The sequence below is a fragment of the Equus asinus genome, chromosome 14, assembly GCF_041296235.1.
Source record: "Equus asinus isolate D_3611 breed Donkey chromosome 14, EquAss-T2T_v2, whole genome shotgun sequence".
Lineage (NCBI taxonomy): Eukaryota > Metazoa > Chordata > Mammalia > Perissodactyla > Equidae > Equus > Equus asinus.
The window spans coordinates 31,655,696-31,680,698 of record NC_091803.1 but is presented as its reverse complement, the minus strand read 5'-3'; the positions used below and the strand labels follow the sequence as shown (position 1 = coordinate 31,680,698).

Below are 25,003 nucleotides of genomic sequence, written 5' to 3'. Positions count from 1 at the left end.
CCCCCCCACCCCGTACATAGTTGTATATCTTAGTTGCAGGTCCTTCTAGTTGTGGGATGTGGGACGCCGCCTCAACGTGGCCTGATGAGCAGTGCCATGTCTGCGCCCAGGATCCGAACCCTGGGCCACCGCAGCGGAGCGCACGAACTTAACCTCTCAGCCATGGAGCCGGCCCCTGCTTCAGACTCTTGAATCTGTAGCTGAAGCCATTGAAAATTGTTCTTAGACTTGGTGAATATTTTTACCAATAGTAGGTCTGTGGTAAGGAAGAATCTTGGGAAAATGATGCAGATATTGTCACATATATAGGAGACACTCATTAAGTGATAGGTGATGTTCTTGTTATCATTCTATTAGATAATATGTTCAGACATCCCATTTGAATCAACCTCCGTGAGGACTCTTACTTACTCTTCTGTAAAAAGAGGCATTCCTGTTAAGAGTGAATCAGTCAAATGATAGCCCTAACTGATGGGAGAAAGCCGGCTTGCTGAAGAAACCCCTCTGAGTTTCCTTTACTTCTCCAAAGCCTGAGCTGTGTGAAAGATGTGTCAGAAATGGTACTACAAAACAGAAACGAATTTTATGAAGTCTGGGGATAGAAAGAGAGCCACTTATTTTACAAACGGGGATCAAAGTCTCTGGATATTATGAAAAATTTCCACAGGGCCCCAAGCATAGATAGGATAGTAGTGAACACCTCTTATAAACCCATAATTCATTTTATGTGTATTTGATTTGGTAATGGTAGAATTCAGATGTGGGAAGAAGATTGGAGCACAACTCTTTGTGGTCTCAGATAGAGGCAGAGTGACCCGACCCTGTGTATTTTGAACATGAGAGGGCCAGTAAGTGGTTACCTGGAAGCTCATCTGTATTAGGTAATATCTGAGTACCTGGGCAGGTCCTGAGAGTAAGAAAGATCAAAGTTGGAGAACTGTTTCTAAATCAATTCCAAAATCACCATTATGTCTTTGCCTTTGTATTATCATTAATTTCAGGGCACAAATGAGAGTTGACTATTTTTAAATGCTTTTAAGAGTGTAAGAAATGAGCTGGATGTTTCATAAGGTAATGGCATGTTGGTGAATGAAGATATGCCATATTTGAACATAACGTGTTCTTTGCTGCTCCATAAATTGCCTATGAACTAGGTCAGGTGCTTTCTTCATGTAATCATAATGTAATATGCTAATATCATTTCCTACCACAAGTGCTTCCTTCTGTAGAATACATGTCCTTGTTCACATAGCTACAGTGAAATTTAGAGTGAAGTGATTATTTAGCCAACTCTGAGGCTTGATACAATGCTTGGTGCTTTGGATCTGTGATTTCTCATTAATCTTTATTGATGATGATAAACAATTCCAGTTTGCAGGTACCCTAGAGAATTCTGGGGTATATGGAAAGATGCTAATCTTAGCAGCTTGGAAAAAATCCAAGTATCTTTGAAAGGCACTGGGCTCATTAGACTATAATTTTTCCATACTAAGGAACATGATGCAGTCATTAAAAAAGCATAAGATATATGATCACATACTGTCATGAATAAAGCTCTAAGGTACAGTGTGGAATGAAAAATGCAAGCTTCACCATGATACACAGAATGATACCATCTGTATAATCTCTCCACAATAAGAATATATTTCCATGGGGAGAAATAGGTGGATAGCTATAGGTTTAGATATACATTTATTTTAAAAAGTTCCAGAAGGATCTATATCCAATAGGAGAGGTGGTCTTTTTCTTTAATGTTTACCTTTTTTTACATGTAATATATTTTTATTTAATGTTTATCTTTTTGAAGGGAGGTATGAATACAAGTTAATTTCACACATCCAACCTTTTGATTGCAATTAGGTTTTATATTCCTAACTCCTTTGGAGCCAGAAGATGTGTACTTCAGAAGTCTCAATGGAATAAAAAAATCCCACAACCTAGTGGAGTTATTGTCTTAAATGGCAACAGGATGGATGCTTTAATGAAGGGTAGAATTGGATCTATTTCAATAAATTGAGGATTCCTAGTCTCATTTGTGGCACCATGAGTGGAAGTGGACTCTTTGGAGAGATCTTCTGTTACCTGGCAAAACACTTGTGTGGAAGCAGTTCCTGGTACATCCCTGGATTTCTAGGTAGAGCGATGGTGGGAAATCTGGACAGGGCCTGTGCCACCAAGAAAGGAAAAACAAAATCTGTGTGAAGATGAGAAAGCCAGTGAGACTGTTGGGGAAATGTCCAGGGGAGAGGATCACTAGCTTCAAGACTCAACTGGAGCAAGTCCTTTATCTTAATGAGTCTTGGAAGAGGATTTAGCTGTTCCTATCTGGATCTAGGAGCTACCATGTTAATCACCCTGTAACTGAATGGATATATAGCTTGGCCTTTACTTCTGGATCCCAGAAGCCCCTTTCTTAGCTTTTTATTGCTTTGAACAATAAACCTGGATGTTGTCAGTAAACTTTTGGATTTTGAAGGTATTTTAGATATTAACACAGCATTTTAGAGATTGTATGATGGAATCCAATAGACCCAGTTTTCTTCCTGGTTCCACTTCTGAGTCCTTGGGTGAGTTACTTAACCTCTCTGAGCCTCAGTTTCCTGAGTTTCTACCACATGGGTTTATTGGGGAGATGAAACAATGTGTGTTAAGTGCTAGTACATGGTCAATAAAAGCTGCTGATATTAATGTTATCATCATCTTCATTATCATTATTGCCTTTTAAAAGTTTCCTTTTCAGTGATTCAGCTGAAGCAGCCAAGTCCTCCTGATTCCAAAGAGCCTAGAGAAGTGAGAGGACATTGTTCTCAGAAGGAGGGAGAACATCTTCAGGTCAGGATGACATTTCAGATTTAATTCTTGATTCACCTCATGTTGGGCATGAGTTGTTGGGCCATTGCTAATGTTTCCTTTCTGGCCTTTGCCCCGGCCCTCACAGGGAACTAGTCTAACGTTTAGAAGAGACTCAGGGCAGAAGGTTGCCATGTGATACAGAAATACACAGGCTGCTTGGAGCCAAGCTCCCTAGACATTGCTCAAAGACAAAATTCCACCAAAGACATCACCCAGACCCTACAAGACATCTGTTGGCTAAAGGTCCATCCACTGTCTAAAGAGAAATGGGAAAAAACATCTGAATTCTGTTGCATTGGTACTAGCAACAACAAGAAGAATTGCTAGTTATCAAGCACTAACCTGTGGAAATAAAAACCACTCAAATGAGAACAAGCAAAGGCTATTTACTCAGAGTTTGCTATAGCAAGGGAGTCGGCCCCCATCATTTGCAGTTTGGCAGACATTCAGGCAGGCAGAGGACTGTAAAGCTTTATAGTGGAGAGAAGGGAAGGATCTAGATGCCCCCTGAGTGGAGGCTGTTGGCATGGGGAAGCTGTAGGCGGGCTAACTAGAGGTGGACGTCCTATGTGATTGGTTAGGGGTGCATGTTTGACTGTCACTGGTTGGTCCTATGTTAGAAGCGGGACAAAAATTAGGGAAGCTGTCAGTTATTAATTAATCCCTGGCCATTTGGGGCTGATTGCTGCAGGGGTTATTGTTTGGCTTCCTGGGCTGATTGCTGGAGATAGCGGTCTGACTTCCTCCAAGTCTGATTTGGAGATAGCAGGCTGGCTTCCTGGGCTGGTCTGTAGATAATGGGTTGGTTTCCTGGGCTGGTTGCTGCAGACTGTGGGTCAGAGTTCTATTTTGATATGTGATCTGGCCATTGTCCATTTGTATATTCAGTTTCTTACACCATATATGTGGTACTGTGTTCAGTGCTTTACAAATGTAAACATACTAAATACTTTCTTTTATATAAATAGAAGCACACTTTCCACAATGTTCTGCACTGCTTGTTCTCCTGAACAGTGAATACTGAAGATCTTTCCATATCAAACATATAGAAGTGCTGCATTTTTAAAGTAGTAGCATAATGTTCCATCAGATAGATGCACCATTATTTATTTAACCAGCCTCCAAATCCAACCTTTTTGCTATTACAAATTAGGTTGCAATAGCTATCCTTGTGGTGATGACAGCTTGCATGTATGGCAATGTATCTGTGGGGTCAATTCCTGGAAATTGACTGCTGGGTAAAAGGGCATGTGCATTTATAATCTTGAGAGATATTGCTAAATTTCACCTCAAATTATATCTAGTTTAATTCTTAGAAAAACCCTGTATTGGCTGGCATTTTGATAGACGAGGGAACTGTCTCATAGACATGAAATAGCTGGTCCAAGGCAGTGAGTGCAGCCTTGGAATTGGAACCTCGATCTAGCCAGTGGGCTCTGAAGCACTGTGTCCTACTGCCTCCTCCCCGTGTTAGGGTAGCTACTGTTATTAATCTCCAGCTACACGCCAGGCACTGAGCTAAGCATGCTATGTACAAGAGCTCATTTAAATCTCACAACCTTAGGAGGTAGATGTTACTGTATTTAGTTAATCTAAGATGCCATCAATTAGGAGTCCCACCATTATTCTGTGACTCGTCAAGAAAATGCAAAGCAATCCTACTTAAACTTGGGCATGCTTTGATTGTAAGGCACTTCCTGATTTTAAAAGAGTGAAATGTAAAAAAAAAGTGCCTCAGGGAGTCTACAAAATACAGCATTATCCCATTTTACAAATGAGGACACTGAAGTATCATCAGGTGAAATGACTTGCCTAAGGTCACAACTCGTCATTGGCAGAATTAAGGTTTGAAAGCTTATCTGTTTAATGCCAGAGCCACCTCGGTACTCAATATTTTCCTTGCTCTTGTGCTGGGAGCAAATAATTATTTGGAGTCAGGGCTTCTCCAAGTAAAGTAGTGTTACCAGGGAATTCTCCAGGTTTAGATGGCAGAGCAAGAGGGCTTTGAAATGTGCAGGACTCTTATCCTGGATATAATGAGCTAAACTGCCACTGCCACTGCCTCCTGGTCTAATCATCTCATGTTCTAGCACTCTGTTCTGACGATCATATTTTCCTGCTTAAAAAAACTCCTTCAGTGGCTCCCCACTGCTGTTGTTACCGAGCCCTCAGGGACTCTGACCCGTAAGTGGGTCCTTTTGCCCAGAGCCAGTCACACCAATAGAGCGAGACTTGGTTCAGAATAGCAGAGCAGAAGCATTATGCATTGATCAATGAATGGAAGATGCAGAGCTCATGTTCTAAAAGACCTTCTCCCCGAAGGGAAGGTGAGCAGGGTTCTCATGGAATATGAAATGGGAGGTGTCTCTGCATCATCGCTCAGGGGAGGGGATTTGGGGCATGTGCAGAACTTCCCTTCTTGCACACAGCACCTTTTGCGTGCCTTTCTTTTTGCACATGGCACCCATTGCCATCTTGGGCCTTTCTGGTTTGGACTGTTTCTACAGTTTGGCCATCTGGCAATGTTCTGCGTTGGTTCCTGTAAGCAGTACAAGTTAAAAACAGAGCCTTAGACATGGAAAATGTTTTAGGGACTTCCCTGGGTGACACTATCATGATAAAGACCATATGCTTTTCTGATATTCAAGGCCATCACCATCTGGCTTCACCCTCACCTCTCAGTTCTTTTCTTTCCACACCTTATACTTCAGCCCAACTGGTCCTGTGCTCCATACATCCTCTTGCTTTTTCTCTTCCAGCCTTTGGGTTGATTTATACTTGTTTCCTTTGCTCTGAGTGCTCTTTCCACTCTCACCTCCACATAATCAAATCCCATATACAGAGTTCACCTCCAATGCTTTATATGCCCCTCTCTTTTGGAAATGATTGCTCTGTCCTCTGAGTCTCCTAATGCTTTCTCCTAAAGAACTGCGAACTTTCTGCCGTGCATTAGTTATTCATATGCTTGTCTTGGCCCTCTGATTAGCCTGTGGACTTCTTGAGGGTAAAGTTCACACCTGACTGCTCTTTGAACCTGTCCTTTCTCCTGATCTAGTGACCAACACAGAGTAGAGATCAGATACCACCCTTACTGTATGGAGACGTTCAATGAACACAGAATTGGAAATGACATTAGATAGAGACCTTCAAACCTGCTCTCAATTTCTGCACTCTTTGACTACTGACTTCTTTAAGGCAAGTTGATCCTGCAGGGTCCTAAATCCATGTTTAGCTCTCCTTGATTGCTTATATCGTTTGATATTTGCATTAGAACACAAGATCTGTTAAACACCTGCATGCAGGCTTCTGACCCGGTTTCAGCCCTCCAGGTGCCTCAGGTCCCCTCTTACCTCAGTTTCCCCATCATAATGATGTGGGTGGTTCTGGCATTGTGTTGTGAGGGGGGTGAAATTGGAGACCAGGGACTTGGCACAGATTATAATCCTAGGTCTTAAAAAAATCACTGTGAAAGCTCTTTTCTTTGTAGATCTGGGTGACTTAGGGATATTTCCTGACTCTCAGGGTACAACCATGTGACCAAGAAAATCTCCTTAAATTCTGTCAGTGTCTGTCTTATTGGCATTATGTTCCCTTCCAGATACCAGGGCTTTAGGGAATCTTGCATGTTATCCAGAAGACACTGTTATGAATTCATAGATTGCATAAATGAACAACTTCAGTTTCTCCAATTCTAATTCTCTACCTGATATCCACTGGTTGTTGTAGCTCATAAAGAGACAAAGACTTTGTGGTGAGGTTGGGCAACATGTATATGTGTACCTACCTCGCCAAAGGGATCTTTGGGTAGAATTTCAAGAACTTGAGCATGGAGTCAGAACACATAACCTTTTGTCTTAGGCAGAATTGACTGTAAGTTTGGGAAACCAAAACAAAGGCAAGCCAATTACTTCAGTGGGTGTTCAACCAAAGAGATTGAAATCAGTGTCAATGCTGGAGGAAAAATTAACTAGATCAGATTTGCCAAGAGATAGTATAGTATCCATGAGCTATTTAAAAGATTATTTTTGTAAGTTGATTTTCTACCCTGCCCCTTTGCTGTAATTGTTGATTGTTTCTAGGAGCTTTCCGATGGACTTTTTAGGGTTTTCTATATATAAAATCATGTTGTCTGCAAACAGCGAGAGTTTCACTTCTTCATTGCCTATTTGGATTCCTTTTACTTCTTTTTCTTGTCTACTTTTTCTGGCCAAAACCTCCAGTACTACGTTGAGTAAGAGTGGTGAGAGTGGGCACTCTTGTCTTGTTCCTGTTCTCAGAGGGATGGCTTTCAGTTTTTCTTCATTGAGTATGATGTTGGCTGTGGGTTTGTCATATCTGGCCTTTATTATCTTGAGGTAATTTCCTTCTATCCCCACTTTGTTAAGTGTTTTTTTTAATCATAAATGGATGCCGGATCTTGTTGAATGATTTCTCTGTGTCTATTGAGATGATCATGTGGTTTTTGTTCCTCATTTTGTTAATGTGGCGTATCACATTGATTGACTTGCGGATGTTGAACGAACCCTGTGTCCCTGGTATAAATCCCACTTGATCATGGTGTATGATCTTTTTAATGTATTGCTGTATTCGATTTGCCAATATTTTGTTGAGGATTTTTGTATCTCTGATCATCAGCCATATTGGCCAGTTGCATTTCTATACTCTAAGAACGAACTAACAGAAAGAGAACTCAAGAACACAGTCCCATTCAGAATCGCAACAAAAAGAATAAAATATCTTGGAATAAATTTAACCAAGGAAGTGAAAGACTTATATGATGAAAACTACAAGACTTTCCTGAAAGAAATTAGTGATGACATAAAGAGATGGAAAGAGTCCATGCACGTGGATTGGAAGAATAAACATAGTTAAAATGTCCATACTCCCTAACGCAATCTACAGATTCAATGCAAATCCAATGACATTCTTCACAGAAATAGAACAAAGAATCATAAAATTCATATGGGGCAATGAAAGACCCAGAATAGCTAAAGCAACCCCGAGAAAAAAGAACGAAGTGGGAGGCATCATAATCCCTGACCTCAAAATATACTACAAAGCTGTCATAATCAAAACAGTATGGTACTGGTACAAAAACAGACACACTGATCATTGGAACAGAATTGAAAGCCCAGAAATAACCCTGCACATCTATGGACAGCTAATCTTCAACAAAGGAGCTAAGAACATACAATGGAGACAGGAAAGTCTCTTCAACAAATTTGTTGGGAAAACTGCACAACCATAAGTAAAAGAATGAAAGTAGACCATTCTCTTACACCATTCACAAAAATAAACTGAAAATGGATCAAAAACTTGAAGGTAAGACGTGAAACCATAAGACTTCTAGAAGAAAATATAGGCAGTACACTCTTTGACATCAATCTTAAAAGGTTCTTTTTGGACACCATGTCTCTCGGACAAAGGAAACAATGGAAAGAATAAACAAGTGGGACTTCATCAGACTAAAGAGCTTCTACAAGGCAAAGGAAAACAGGATTGAAACAAAAAGACAACCCACGAACTGGGAAAAAATATTTGCAAATCATATATCTGACAAAGGGTTGATCTCCATAATATAAAAAGAATTCACACAGCTCAACACCAAAAAATCAAATAGCCCAATCAAAAAATGGGCAGGGGATATGAACAGACATTTCTCCAAAGAAGATATACAGATGACCAATAGGCACATGAAAAGATGCTCATCATCACTGATCAGCAGGGAAATGCAAATCAAAACTACACTGAAATATCACCTTACACCTGTTAGAATGGCTATAATAACCAAGACAAAAAATAACAAATGTTGTAGAGGTTGTGGAGAAAAAGGAACCCTCATACACTGATAGGGGGAATGCAAACTGGTCCAGCCACTATGAAAAACAGTATGGAGATTTCTCAAAAAATTAAAAATAGAAATACCATATGACCCAGCCATCCCACTACTGGTTATCTATCCAAAGAACTTGAAAACAGCAGTTCAAAGAGACTTATGCACCCATATGTTCATTGCAGCATTATTCACAGTCACCAAGACGTGGAAGCAACGTAAGTGTCCATCGACTGATGACTGGATAAAGAAGATATGGTATATATATATATATACACAATGGAATACTACTCAGTCATAAAAAATGACAAAATTGTCCCATTTACAACAACATGGATGGACCTTCAGGGTATTATGTTAAGTGAAATAAGCCAGATAGAGAAAGCAAACACTGTATGATTCCACTCATATGTGAAAGATAAACAAACACGTGGACTAAGAGAACAGATTAGTGGGAAGGGGGTGGTGGGCACAAAGGGTGAAGGGGCGCACCCGTAAGATGACTGACAAATAATAACGTACAACTGAAATTTCACAATGTTGTAAACTATCATAATCTCAATTAAAAAATTAAAAAATAATTTTTTTAAAAAAGATTATTTTTTAAAAGAGTAGTATGATGACATGGGATTTTCATCTTAGATGCCGAGTCTAGACCCAAACCCCTTATAAGCTGTCATTCTGCCTTTGTGTTTATTACTACATATAGTTGTCAACACACTTGTTCACCATGGTTCTGTTAGCAGAGAAGAACAGGAAACATACAACAGTGTGTCTTTTGGGTAATTGCCCTGGATCCCTCCCCAGCTACATGGACCCACTGTTCTTCTTCTCTCTCCAAGACTCTTAGATTTCTGGCTCTTCAGTAACTTGTTTTTTATCCTTTTGTGTATACCTTCCTACTTTCCTTTCCGTCTTGTTCCTTCTCTCAGTATTGACATTTTCTGCAGGCTTGGGTAAGAAACTCCTTTCTTAGCTTTAGTCCCATGAAACTTTCCCTTCATTCCCTGAGAGAAGACCTTTCAGACATGTACAGGTTGTGTGAGGACTGTCCCTTAAAGCCTAACTAAATCCCATTCCCAAACCATACTGAAAATACTTGACCAGTGTGGGAGCTCCTGTTGTCCTGTTGGTTAAACCCACGACCATTGGACCTTGACTCCTCATCCTCATGCAGGTCTGCTTCAGAGGGGCAACTCTGTGAGTTACAAAAGACGCAACAATGAGTTCCAAATGCAGCTTCTCTGACTTAGAGCCAAGGACCCTGGTTTGGTTATCTGTGCTTTTGGAAAATAGCAGCCCATATCTTGGCATAATCGGGCATGATTTTTAGGGGGCCTGCTGCCATTTTTTGTTTTTTAAAAAATTTTGTATTGATTTTTGTTGCATAAGAAATATATGAGGTATTTACACTCCAGCCTTGTTTTTCCTCAGTGAAAGATCCTCTGTTCAATCTGTAGCTCAAGTCAAAAATCTGTAGGAATCTTTACTGCTTCTCTTTCCTATCTACTCACTTACCAACTTATCTACCAACCCCGCATGCTAACCATTGACAAGCCCTGCCAACTCTACCTCCAAAACATATCATTAGTCTGTCTATTATCTTCACTATCTCTGCATGGGGACTGGACTAGGGTGAGGTGAGTGAAGCATTTGCCTCAGGCATGGTATTTAAGGGGACACCGACAAATTCAGTAGTCAAGGTAAATAATATTTTAATGCCTTATTTTTTTAAAAAAACTAAAAATTAATGCAAAAATCTATGGTAAAGAAAATATCAAAATTTTAAATAATACAGTATCCAGCCTAGCACTTGTATGACTCACCTCACTTGGCCACTGTAATCCTGCCCCTGGCTGCAATAAAACTTTATTTGTAAAAACAGTCAGCTAGTCTGAGGGCTGTAGTTTGCCAATTTTATTTTTTTTTTAATTTCAAAAAAATTTAAAAATATTTTCTTTTAAAAGGTTTATCAAATTAAAGTTACCTTACAGTGTCATGGTGGAGTGAGTTGTTCCCTTTGTCTCTCCCCTCTAAGTTACAACCTGTAGGACATCCATTGACCAACAAAGGATTTCTTGCACAGCACACCAGAATGCCTGAGAGGTCCATACATCTATACTTCTGAAGGTGGGTGGACTGGACCTCCAGGAGGCAGGAGAGCAGGTCCCTCCCCCTTTCCCAGCAGTGACAGTCCAAAACATGGATACCATTGGCAGGGGCGGTGGTGCCCTGACCTGAGGTTTCAAAAAGCATGCTGATGCTGGAGACCAGAGGCTGCAGGAATAGTAACAGTTCTCATGACTCAGCCCCTCCAACTCACCAAGCAGTGGCACATGACACTTGAGACCTGAGGCTTCAGTAGCTGAAGAAGTACCCATGACCCAGCCCACAGTGGTGGCACCCCGACACCGACCCTACCAGCAGTAGGGGCTGCATACAAGACCCCAGGCCCCTGGCAGCAGCAGTGACACCCATGAACCCAGTGCCCCTGGCAGTAGTTCTCCCAGGACCCCAAGATAACCCCAGGTGCACCCAAGCCTGTGGAGAGCCAATGGAGGGCCAGCGGGGGATCACAAGACCCAGATGACTCAAAAAGCAACAGAGGTGCTCCCAACCTGGTGATCTCAGTGGCAGCACCTATAACTGGAGCAACACTGTAGGCAGCAGGTCACCAGCAACCTCGGAGACACAAGCAGCACAAGAAGGGCACTGATGATGCCTCTGGCAGGGGCAGTGGAGTGTGGAAAGTGCAGGCTCTCAAATACAACCAGAAGCAACTCAGAATCAATGTAACAACAGCCTTACCCACATAAGAAAGGTGTTTACTACCACAAATGTGCCGGCCCAGGATCAACTCTTCAAGCACCGTGAAGAACTACAGTAACATGTCAGAAGAGAAAGAAAATGATATCTCTCCAAAAGCCAAACTTGAAGTCACAGAAGATCTCAACCTAACTGACAGAGAATTCAAATAGACGTCATGAAGGAACAATGAGTTACAAGAAAACTCAGAAAGACATTTAATGAACTCAGGAATAAAATTAATGAACAGAAGGAGTACTTCAAAAAGATTGAAACTCTGAACAAAACCCAAGCAAATTCTGGAGATGAAGACCACAATTAATGAGATGAAAAATAAAGTACAAAGCATTGAAAATAGAGAATGTGGAAAGAGTGAGTGTGGAAAGAGAAAATGTGGAAGAGAGAATTGGTGAGATCGAAGATAGAAATCTAGAAATGGTTCAGGTGGAAGAGGAGACAGAATTAAGATTTTCTTTTTTAAAGATTTTATTTTTTCCTTTTTTCTCCCCAAAGCCCCCCAGTACATAGTTGTATATTCTTCGTTGTGGGTCCTTCTAGTTGTGGCATGTGGGACGCTGCCTCAGCGTGGTTTGATGAGCAGTGCCATGTCCGCGCCCAGGATTCGAACCAACGAAACACTGGGCCGCCTGCAGCGGAGCGCGCGAACTTAACCACTCGGCCACGGGGCCAGCCCCGAATTAAGATTTTTAAAAGTGAAGAAATTGTACAAAAGATATCCAACTCTATTTGGAAAAGCAACACAAGGACGATGCATATCCAAGAAGCAGAAGAGGAGGAGAAAAGAGCAGAGAGCTTATTTAAACAAATAATATCTGAGAACTTCTGGAAGCAACTGGATACACAAGTACATGAAGATAATAGAACTCCTAATTATCTCAACATAAAAAGACCTGCTCCAAGGCACATTATATTAAAACTCAAAAGTCAATGCCATTACCATAGGGGAAGTTTAAAGGGGTAAAGGGGTAAAGGGGCACATATGTATGGTGATGGATGAGAACTAGACTATTGGTGGTGAACACGATGCGGTCTATACAGAAACTGATAAATAATAATGTACACCTGAAATTTACACAGTGCTGTAAGCCAATACGACCTCAATAAAAAGGAAAGAATACATTCAAACTCCCAAAAAATCCAATTTAAAAAATGGTCAAAGGACTTGAGTAGACACTTCTACAGGAAAGATATTCTTCAAGAAAGACCTATTTCTACAAATAAACAAGAAGCACAGGAAAAGATGCTCACCCCACGTTCATTGTAGCATTACGCACAAAACCCAAGACATGGAAACAACCTAAATGTCCATCAACAGAATCTGATGTGTTTATACACAATGGAATATTATTCTTCAAAAAAGAAGGAAGTCCTGCCATTTGTGACAAGATGGATGAACCTGGAGGACATTATGCTAAGTGAAATAACACAGAGAGAAAGATAAATATTGCATAAATTCACATTTATGTAGAATAAAAAAGCATGAACTCACGGTAACGCAGAGTAGAATAGTGCTTAGCAGATGCTGGGGGATGGGGAGAAAGAAGAGATAGCGATCAAATGTAACAAACTGTCCATAATAAGGTGAATAAGTTATGGAGAGAAACGTACAGTATGGTAACTATAGTCAATATTGTGTTATATCCCTGAGATTACTAAGAGATCTCAAGTGTTCTCACCACACACACACACACACACACACACACTCAAATTGTAACTATGTGAGGTGAAGGATGTGTTAATTAGCTTGAGTGTGGTGATCTTTTCAAAATGTACTTATTAACAAAATATCAAGGTGTACACCTTAAATATATACAATTCCTATTTGTCAATTAGACCCCAGTAAACCTGGAGGGAAAAGGAAAAAAAAGGTCAATGACAAAGAAAGAACATTAAGAGTGGCCAGTGAAAAGAAAATAATTTAGAAAGGAACTCCCATCAGTCTAACAGTAGATTTCTCAGCAGAAAATCTACAGGCTAGGAAAGAATGGAATGATAGCTTCAAAATATATCACAGAAATATATCACTTAAAATATATATATAGACACAGAGAAAAACTCATGTCCGCAATCGATATACTCACAGACAGAGAAACTCAGACTCTCAGGTCTCTAATGCAGAATAAGACAACCAAACACACATGCACACACACACACTCCTGGACCCTCCCTCCCACCCCAGCCCACAAGACAGCTCCCAAGACACACAGACAGCCCTGGCACTCAATGGAGGCCACCACAGGCAGACAGGATGAATAGACCCCGGCATGACCTGCCCCACCTAAGCTGTCATGGCAGGGGGCATTTTCCTGATTCCAAACCAAGTGCTGGGGATCTGCCTCAAGCCAGGGCCTTCTGGATGGCTGTGCGTGGGTCCTGAGATGCCAGAGAGAGACCAGGGTAGAGTTTCTCTGGGGATAGGGGCCCAGAGCAGGGACAGGGACCCTGACAGGGTGCACTTAGAGTGGGTGTTTTGGATGGGGCTTAGCAGATCCCAAGGAGAAGAGAAGAGAGGCAAACCTCCCCAGGACCCTGCCATGCCTCAGAGTGGGCTGCACCCTCTCCCACAATAACAACAATAACAGTGATGCCATCCTCAAGACTATTATATGACAATATTATCATCACCACAGCAATGACTGACCATCAGTCCCAGGTCGAGGGGCTGAGAGTTGATCATGGCCACCTGGTTTGACCTCCTCTTCTGAGCAGACTAGACCCTAAGCAAAGCTGGGCCCTGGGCAAAGCTTCTTGTTGGCCCCTTCTCCCTCTGGAGTCTCCAGGCCTCAGCCTCCCCTTCTCCCAAAATCCCTTCCCAGACCCAAGTCCCCTACCTCTGACCCTTTCCTCAGCCTGGGTACAGCCTCTCCCTGACCACTCTGAACCTGATTCCCCATCTGTACAAGGGGGATAGACATGGTACCGATCTGAGGATCCCATGTGATGATGCCTGCACAGTGCCATGCTTAGCACAGGCCTGTAACAAGAGGGGCCTTTGGTTGTGTCATTACTGCCTTTAATGAATGTGCATCTTCTAAGGCACAAGTTCTGGGAGGACAGATGCCCCTGGGAGATGATGCCAATATGCACAGGGACTCAGCATGTGGCTGCTTCTTGTCCTTATGACAGTCTTTGGACTCAGGCATGGACACTCCCATTGTAATGAAGGAAACCCACTCAGGGACACACATCTGGTAAGCAGCACACCTGGGTCTCAAGCCCAAGGCTCCTGGCCTGGCCTCCAGGGCCCATGAAGGGCTCCCCTGCATAGGAGGCTGCCAGTGGCTTTGGAGAGTGAGCTCCTCCTCGGCTGCAGGAATGATATCCCGTGTTCCAGGCCCCAAACCTCTGTCACTTCTTCTTCCCCTCAACTCTGCTGGAGCTCTGATCAGGGTGACCCTGGCACCCTTCATGGAAGTCCCCAGTCCCTTACAGGCTGGGCCTCTCTCCCGTTCACTTCTGGGCTGGTCTGACTTCCACGCCTTCTGTACTGGTCTCTCTTTGAATAACCAGGACAGCCCACCTCTGGGGTTCTTTAGGCAGCCAACAGCATCTAAACAGAATTTTATATGCACTGTTGTTTTGTTGTCCTTGTTTTGCTTGATTTTTATGGTTTGTTAATATTTATGGTAAAAGACACTGATTTTCCACCATAATAGTGATAGAAGGTTTCCTGTTTGGTATAAATTTATATAATAATAAAAAAGGTGGAATTTAAAGCAATGATTTTAAGCTGCCATCAGCCTGAATGAGTTGGGGAAACGCAGTGTACAATCATGCAGAACAGCGCCTTAGGGAGCTCAGGATGGGGCCCAGGAGAGTTGGTCACCAGTGGGGTTTGTCCTATTCACCTGGGTACCCAGGCCCCTGCCCACCTGCTTGGCTCTCCCCACCCATCACTCCTGGTGCTACCAAGCTCTCTCCGTATTACCCCCATGTGGCCCAGGAGAGAACTGATGAACTTTCTCTCTTAAAATGCTCACTTTCCTGGAGATCCTGGGAGATCCATCATGGGAGTCAGCTTACATATTTCCCCTATTAAGGTTCATAATGTAAAGCCATGCTAACAGGTAGTAAGATGACATAGATAAGTGACATATCCACTGCTGTTTCAGGTGATAAAATATCTGGTTCATTAGGAATGATTTCGAGACCATACAATCATGTCACATTTCTTACCATTCAATCATAATCATATCATTCAGGTAAAATATAGCCTCTTTTCATTTGGGATTTCTCCCTACAGTTGTATTTTATTTATCATATTTATAAATATTGTAATATTTCTAAACATATGGAAATATTTTGTTAGCTTTCTATCAATGACTTCTAGCACAATTACATTAGGAACATGCTCTGTGTGATATCATTCCTCCAAAATATATTGAAATTTGCTTTATAGCCCAAATATATAGGGTTAATTTTGTAAATGCATCATATGTGCTTAAAATTAATGTGTCCTAGGGGGCCGACCCCGTAACCTAGTGGTTAATTTCAGCATGCTCCACTTTGGCGGTCCAGGTTCAATTCCCGGGCATGGACCTACACCGCTCATCAGTGGCCATGGTGTGGTGGTGACCCACATACAAAATAGAGGACAATTTGCACAGACATTAGTTCAAGGGAAACTTCCTCAGCATAATAATAATAATAATAATAATAATAATAATAATAAGTCCTCAACAGTTGTTTTCTGGGTATAGATAGACATACGTATACATCTACATGATTAAGATGATGTGCTATTAAGATCTTTTGCATCTTACAGATGTTCTGTCTGCTTTTTGTATGAATCTCTGAGGGAGGGGTGTGAAAACCTCCCACTCTGCTTGTGTATTTGACTCTTCTTTCACTTCTGTCATCATTTGCTTTATATGTTTTTAAGCAAATGCCCATGGGAAATCTTGGGAGGTTGGAAAGGAAGGAGGGAGTGTCCAGAAGTGGGCGGCAGGGGACCTGGGTTGGGAAGGACCGGAAACCAAGTCTTTGAAGGTTCCAGAGAGGACCTGTCATTGGGATGCTCCTGGTGAGGCACCAAGTTGGGGAGGGGCATTCTAAAAACGAGGTCACGCAGAGTGTGCACTGTGATGAACCAAAGGTGAAGGCAGGGGATTGGTCAAGAGGGAGTATAAAGGATCGGGATTCCTAAGGCAGCACCCAAGCAGGAGAAGGTTTAGAGGAAGACGAAGCCCTTGTCCCCTCCAACTGCTCCTGAGAGTCCACTTCACCTACTTCTTGTGTCCTGCTGACCTACTGACCTGTCTGAGCCCTCCTCCCTCCCCTCTAGGACTTGATCTCACCCAGTACTTTCCCTGACCCCCTTCTTCTTTTCCTCCCAGGTGTCCAACACCCCCTGTCCTGGCACAGCCCCTCCACAATCCCATCCCGAATTCCAACTCCTCCCTGGACCCCCTCCCCACCCATCTCCTGAACCCCTCCACATTTTTGCTTCCCAGTTGCCTTCCTGGAAACCTCAGGGCCCTTGAGAGGATCAGGACATGGAGGTGCAGGGGATGGTCTTGTGGCTCCTCCTGCTCGGGTCTCCCAGTTACCCAACCATGAATGTGAATAAATATCAGACATCACTGGTATCTTCTTTTTATTGGGCTCTTTCCCATGGTGGTTAATAACCACTTTTCATGGGATCCTTGTTGGGAGCTCAGACATTCCTGAAGCCTGAGGACCTCAGGGCAGGTTTCCTGACCAGCCTGAACTGGTTCTGGCCACAGCTGTCCACATCAAATTCTGGTTCTGTCAGCACTGCTTGGACCAAACACAACAAGGCTGACAGGATGGAAACCTGAAAATAGTAACTTTATAGCTTCAAGAAGGATTTATGAATATACTGAAAGCCGTTGAGTTGTATGTTGTCAATGGGAGAACTGTATGATTTGTGACATATATCTCAATAAAGTTGTTTTTAGAAACATAAGGAACTCTTATTTAATAAGAGTCATGGGAGTTAGACTGGAAGCCTTGTCAAGATCCTGCTTCAAGATACGTAAGTGTAGGGTCCATCTCATGTGTAGTTTGTTTTCCTATAAGTACATGGTTCATATATGTGAAGGTTGGCAGTCCTGGGAACAGTCGTATTGAAGCATTGGTGTTGGTACTAGTCCGTTAAAAAGTGGGATGTCATTTGTGCTCTGTGCTTTCTGGCTTGGTGACTTTTATCAACTTTTGAGTCATCTCTTCCTTTCTGCTCTTGGAAGCTGCCCCCAGGAACTCTGTGTCCCACCAGGATGATGGGTGCCTGGAGAAGTCCCTCAGAAAATAAGTGGCTGCATCCTACTGGGATGTTTATAATGGGGAAATCATTAGGAGTGACCTGACCAGGAGGTGAACAAGTTGTCCTGTCTTCAGTAAAGTGTTTATGTCCAGAGTGCTGAATTATGCAAAGCAAAAAGGGTCCTTAATGTCCTCAGGATTGCCCAAATTTAAAGAAATTCAGATTTCTACTGTGAAAGGTTTACTTTCTCATTCAAAAACATCTCTACTGGGGCTGGCCCCGTGGCCAAGTGGTTAAGTTTGCGCGCTCTGCTTTGGCGGCCCAGGGTTTTGCCTGTTTGGATCCTGGGCGCAGACATGGCGCTGCTCATCGGGCCGTGCTGGGGCAGTGTCCCACGTGCCATGGCTGGAGGGACCCACAACTGAAGATACACAGCTGTGTACCTCGGGGCTTTGGGAGAAAAAGGAAAAAAAATCTCTACCTTCAGGAGAGGGAGGGAGGGAGAGAGAAAGCGAGAGAGAGAGACAGAGAGAGAGAGAGAGAGAGACTGAGAACACTCTAGAGATAAGTAGATTTGTTCGATTGGCATGCACCAGATTCTTAGAGAGGGATCTGGAAAGGTCTAGTGGTCAAGAATAACCCTTACATTGAGGCAGAATCATCCCACATGAATAGTTCCAATCAAAGAAGAATCTATTCTATTTCTTTTGAGTCTACAAAGGAGGAAATTTCTTGATAGTCTCCATTGAAACATTTCCTTCTCTACCTAGGCTACATTCTCATAGATGAGTTAAGCTCTCTTTCCCTACTTCATCTTTGAGAACCTGGATAAATTAACTCATTTTGCATTTCCCACATCCACCCTTGTTCGTGGTCATTGACTGTCAGAATCTCAGCTTTATTGGCTCCATTGGATCTCATCTAGGTAGGAGTCAACTACTGATATCAGTGTCCAGACAGTTGCCAGATGTAACGAGAGTGCCCACGACTGGGGATGTTTAACCAGGTAGTGACCAGATGGTTTTTGTCTTTTTTGTGCATTTGATCCACATGTTTATCCATTGTGCTGAGAGCTACTTCTCTCTCTCAGACAGTGGTGACTCAAAGACGGTGTCTGTTTCCCATGAGCACACATTTTACTGACCCCAGCTGTGAGGGCTGAAGAGGAAAATGTTATAGATTTCAGAGGCTACTTTATAGAGAAGTTTTATTTGCACAAAACTGAAGTTTGGTATGTGGATTAGTACGAATTACATTGTGAGTTTGTTTTCTCCTAAGATCCTTGTAACTCTAGTTTCTGTAAAACAATGTTTGCCTTTTATGTTGCCTTTTGTTTTGGTGAACATACATTCCAGAAATTTTGTATTCCCTTACAAATTAATTTTCATGGTTGCTATTGCTTGATTTAGGTGCAATACTATGAAATATGAATGTGAATTCTTTTTATTAGCTATGTGGAATTGTGTTTTTAACTAACTTCAATTCTCATAGTTTTAATCGTCATATATAAGATCACAGTATTATGCAAATCTTTATGAACTTCCGAAATCTGACATTATGTTCTCTGGTCAGAATCAAAGTGAATATTGAAAGAATCCTCAATGGTTTTAGAAAATTAGATTAAACAATAATCTATGCTTAATTTTTGTTGGAATAGTAATCCCAGTATTATTATAATAGTAGCTGCCCATGTCTCTCAGTTATGTGCATATCTATGAACATCTCTCTCTCTCTGTTATTCTCATTTGTATCTTAAACATACATCTTTGATTGTTATTTTTGCTCATTCCTCCATATATTTGGGCATATTTTTGAAGATGTTCCAAAGAATTTTATCCAAGTACTTCATGAATATACACTAGAAGACCTAGGCTTCCAATCCTCTATAAGTTTGATTTTACTTATTTTTCAATTATAAATTGACTTATAAATTCACAAGTTCTGTTAACTATTTAAAAAATATTTGCAATGTGTTTGTCAGCAAATAAAACAGTTTGCGTATCACACACAGCTTAACTGTGGTATAATTTATGCATAATAGCAGCACATTTTTAATGAATACAGTTTGTTGATATTTGACATATGTATGCAGCAATGAAACCATCACCATATTAAGATAGTAACCACACTCATCACTCCCAAAAGTTTCCTGCTGCTCCTTTGTGACCCATCTGTCCTCCCTCTCCTCCACGAGGAGATATTTGAGGGGTATGCTTACCTCCTGGAGGCTGGTTTAGGGTTTCAAAAGATGACTCTTTGTGACAGAGATACTGTAAATGTCTTGAGGTTCTTTATTATCTACAATATTATTTTAGCTAATCCATATTCTACCTGACCATTTCCATCTTGGTCCTGATGTTTTTGGAATTCTGTGGAAGTTGACAATTATTATTACTTCTTTGGGAATTTCTGCATTCGTCATTTTCCTCTGGAGAACTGCTGTGAGTATACTAAAGTACTTTATGAATATTTGTTAGGTCATCAATAAATAGGAATTTTGATAGTCACTGGATCTTTTATTTTCATTCAAGACTGCAAATTTCCCTTTGAGTACTGCTTTCGCTGCATTCCAAAAATTTTGATAAGTCCTATGTTCATCATCATTTAGATTTAATTATTTAGATTTAAATCAGATTTAATTTAATTTAGGTTGAATTATTTTTAAATTGCTGTTGAGACATCTTCTTTGACCCATGTGTTCTTTAGAAGTGTGTTGTTTAATCTCAAATATTTTGTAGTTTTCCAGTGATCTTTCTGTTACTGATTTCTAGTTTAAACCCATTGTGATTTGAGAACATAGTTGTTATGATTTCTTTTACTTTAAATTTGGTAAAATGTATTTTATGGTCCTGAATATGGTGTATCTAAGTGAATATTCTATGTGAGCTTGAGAAATATGTGTATCCTGCTGTTAGATGAAGTCTTCTACAGATATCAATAGATCCAGTTGATTGAAGATGCTGTTCAGTTCAACTGTACTCTTATTGAATTTCTGTATTCTGGATCTGTCAGTGACTGATAAAGGGCTTTGAAATCTTCAGCTATAATAATAGATTCATCTGCTTCTCCTAGTAATTCTATCAGTTTTTGCCTCATGTATTTGGACACTCTGTTTTTAATACATACACATTAGGGATTTTATGTCTTCTTGGAGAACTGACCCCTTTACTATTAAAGTGACGCCCCTCATTATCCCTGATGATTTTCTTTACTCTGTAGCGTTGTTTTGGAGGATAATTTCACTGGCTACAGAAATCTAGGTTGATGGTTCCTTCCTTTTAACACTTTAAATATTTCACTCTACTTTCTTGTTGATTGCACAATTTCTGAAGAGAAGTCAAATGTGTGTCTTATCCTTGTTCCCCTATGGGTAAGATGTTAACCCCCCTGTCCCTACCCTGTGTTAGCTTTTCTGTAGTTTGAATATTATATGTCTAGGTGTACATTTTTTCTTGTTTGGTGTGTATCCTGCTTGGAATTCCTTGAGCTTTCTGGACCTATGGTTTGGTGACTATCATTAATTTTGGAAAATTCTCAGTCATTATTTCTTCAAATATTTCTTCCTTTCCTTTCTTCTGCCGGTGTTCTCATTGTGTATATGTTATGTCTTTTGTAATTGTGCCACTGTCTTGGACTTTATGTGCTGTATTTTCGGATCTTTTTCCTTTGCATTATTCTTTTGAAAGTTTCTACTGACATTTCTTCAAGCTCCTTGATTCTTTCCTCGGCTATGTCAAATATGTTAATGAAGACACCAATGGCATTTCTTATTTCTGTTATGGTGTTTTTGATTTCTAGAATTTCCTTTGGACCCTTAGAATTTTCATCTCTCTGCTTACATTCACCATTTCTTCCTGAATGTTGTCCACTTTTTTCGCTAGAGCCATTACCCTGGTTAATCATCATGGTTTTCAATTAGCCTGATAGTTCCATCTTCTCTGCCATACTGAGTGTGATTCTAATGCTTGCTCTCTGTGTTCAAAGTGTACATTTTCTTCTTTTAGTCTGCCGTGTAAGGTTTTTTTGAAAGCTGGATGTCGTGTCCTGGTTGAAAGGAAGAACTTAGCTAAATAGGCCTTTAGTCTGAGAATTTATATTTGTTAGGCTGAATTTGCTCTTAGGTGAGACAGGAAGAAGAGAGAGCTCTGGAGTTGGGTATTTCCCTTCACCAAGGTCACTCAGTCTTTGGAAAAATATCACTTAGGCTCTGCTAAAGTAGTTTCTCTTGCATGAAAGTATTTTTAAGAACAGAATACCATGAGTTTATTTCTAAATGGCTATTTTCCCCCTCTTCCTGCCAATAGCATGAGGGGATTTTTCTCCAGTATTTCCTGTGAGAACCTGTTAGGAATCCTGGAGATAAAACTCACACAAGTATGGCAGCTCCTCAAGACTGGGCACCCTGGCATTTTTAAATCTCTTGCTTGTCCATGCTGAGCATCCAGGACTTTATCAATTACACTATAATTTTTCCTACCATGGCATTCTGGTTCCCACAGAGGTGTCGACCTAGGTTTCTGCTCCAATAAGTGGTGATTGTCTATATCTGCAGGTCCATTTCTCTAAATCTGCAGGCAGCGTTTGGCCCTGTGACATCAGTTCTCTGAGAGATATACAAACACATTTTGACTTGCAGTTTGTTCAGCTTTTATCTTGTTATGTGGACAGGAGTGACAACTTCCAAGCTCCTTACAAGCTGGATCAGGATCCAGGAGTTAAGCTCTTTTCTTTGTTACCTTTAGGTTACTAACCTGAACACAAAGTAATGTTTGCAATGGAAGTTACCTTTGTAAAATGCTTTAATCATTTTAGTAAAGAACTCATTGAGGAAGAAAACAAGATATTTTCAATGATAAAACTACAAATTATAAAGCCTCCCCTTTGTAAGGAAACACAGATATTAAGTATTTGGTGAGCCCGCTCCTCTTCCCACTTGTCTCTGCCTCTGGGTTTGGGTGACAAGCGAGATGGAAGCTCATTGTTTTCTGAGCATTGTGTGAAGGAATATCAATGATTTTCTGTGTGCTCTCCATGTACTTATTTTCCTATAACAACATTGTTATGACTGGCTTTTGATACTGTAATGATATTCCATCATCTGGGCAAGATTTTTGGGCTGGTCTCAGTGTCTTATCATCACTTAAATCTATTAAAAGGAGAAATATGTTTTAATGGTCAAGAAAATGTGTCTTTCATGGTATTAAAATGGGGTCCTGCCTGGTTTTATTGAGCTATAATTCCACAGGAGATGACTCAGGTCTGCGAAGCACTTTTTGCCCTTTCTTGAAATGTTAGCTGTCATTTCTGCTGTTGATTGTGCTTTTCCTCTAGCCATCTCCCACTCTCTTCCTCATTTGATGACCCTCTGTTTTCAGTGGTCTGGGAAAATCATAGGACTTGATGTGTTGTAATTATTTATCAACTCAGCAAACAGCCAACTCTGTAAGATTTCAGAAAAGCTTTCTAGTGAGTGAAAGAGGCATATCTTGGTACAAAGATTTTGGATTTGTTTTTGGAAACTTTTACTACAATGCCAGGTTCTGGCCTTCAGTGTGGATATTGGGTTTGACAAAAAATAAACCAGATAAATGAAGCATTAGTGTGTTTATAAAAATGTTTGTCATATCCATTATCAAAATTAAATACATTGGTGTTCATTTAATAGAACATAAACAATCTTTTGGTCAAAAATAAGTTATTTCCCTGTGTTCTCCTTATCAGAGATAGTTTGTGAAGTTTCATGACTTAAACAGGAAATTCTAAATTTTTCTCCTTTTTAATCCTAGGAATCATGAAATTGAATAAAATGATGATTATAATTTAATTGGATTATTTTGATATTTTATCATAATGATAGATTTTCACTAATAATATCTTTAATATCTGTTCTTTTTTTTTTGTTTGAGGAAGATTAGCACTGAGCTAACATCTGCTGCTAATCCTCCTCTTTTTGCTGAGGAAGACTGCCCCTGAGCTAACATCTGTGCCCATCTTCATCTACTTTATACGTGGGACGCCTGCCACAGCATGGTTTGCCGAGTGGTGCCATGTCTGAACCCGGGATCCGAACCCGCAAATCCCAGGCTGCCGAAGCAGAACATGTGAACTTAACCACTGTGCCACCGGGTCTGCACCACTAATAATATGTTTTGATACCATATTTAATTTTGTTTCTTCCTCTCCTAGGTAAATCCTCGAGTATATCAAGGTAAGAGTTTAGGCTTCAGTTTTCTGTGTAGTATCTTCTCAGTTGTGGTGTTTGGTGTGGGTTTTAATTCAAATGGGAGTAAATACAGTGACTTCTGATGTCTGATTGACTTCCTAACGCTTGAAAACTTTACTCTTCGGAGGTTGGAGTCTAAATGACAACGTAGAGGGAGTTGCCATCTATTGAGGTAAGAGAACTGCAGGAGGAAGATATGGGAGTGAAGAGAAGAGGATGAGTTTAATTTTGTGTACAAATGTTTAGGCAGCAAGTGATGGTATGAGTCTGAAGTTTGGAGTGAGTGTATTGACATGACCTGGCTCTTGGTGAAATGTGAAGATGATAAAGCACTGTTGGAGCCTATCAAAAAGCTTATGGCTTAGAGAAGAGCCCAGATATTGCCAGGCAAAGTGTGTGTCACAACCATGGGTTATGAGTCTGAAGTGGAGGGAGATTGAATATAAGGTTGCTTGATTTTTCTTTCTTTCTCATCTGTTGATGACAAGGCTACTTGAACTGTACACATTTTCTAAGAATATTGCTTAATGATGGGATATTAGAATAAGACATTTTATTCTGTTTCCTCATCTTTGAAAAAAATATTAATAGGAATCTCATTGAAATAGGATTCTTATAGCTATATTTCTTTCCTACATTTAAGATGACACTAAAACTTGCTTTCTCCTGGGATCATAGTCCTGCTAAAAAGTTTTTTATGCTTATGGTGCCAATAATGTGCCTTTGCTGTTGACACACTGGGGTGAGTCAATTTTATTGGTTTTGGTAATAATCTTAGAAAAGATTTTTATCTCTTTTTAGTTAATTTACATCACATTTCTGAGAAGACTAAGAATTACATGAAGGAAAACTCAGAACACATCAAAACAACGTTCATTTGTGAACAGAAGGTATAATCATCATTTAATTTTTATTTTCATGGCTTCACCTTGAATTACTTCCACTTTCTTCTAGATCATGTATTTTGCTGTCTCTTCTTTCATCCTAGAGTCCTATTTCATTATATTGTATATCAGTCTAAATTCAAAGCAAGCATCTTATA

At 40.7% G+C, this 25,003-nt stretch overlaps 1 long non-coding RNA gene across 1 annotated transcript in view; it reads left to right on the top strand.

Moving 5' to 3' along the window:
• Positions 1–7: 7 nt before the first annotated feature.
• The window catches only part of LOC139040199 (uncharacterized), a 37,430-nt gene continuing 12,434 nt past the window's right edge, over positions 8–25,003 (top strand). Inside the window, exon 1 of the long non-coding RNA XR_011494247.1 lies at positions 8–24,851. This is a non-coding gene — a long non-coding RNA (uncharacterized lncRNA). The remainder of the gene's footprint in view (positions 24,852–25,003) is intronic.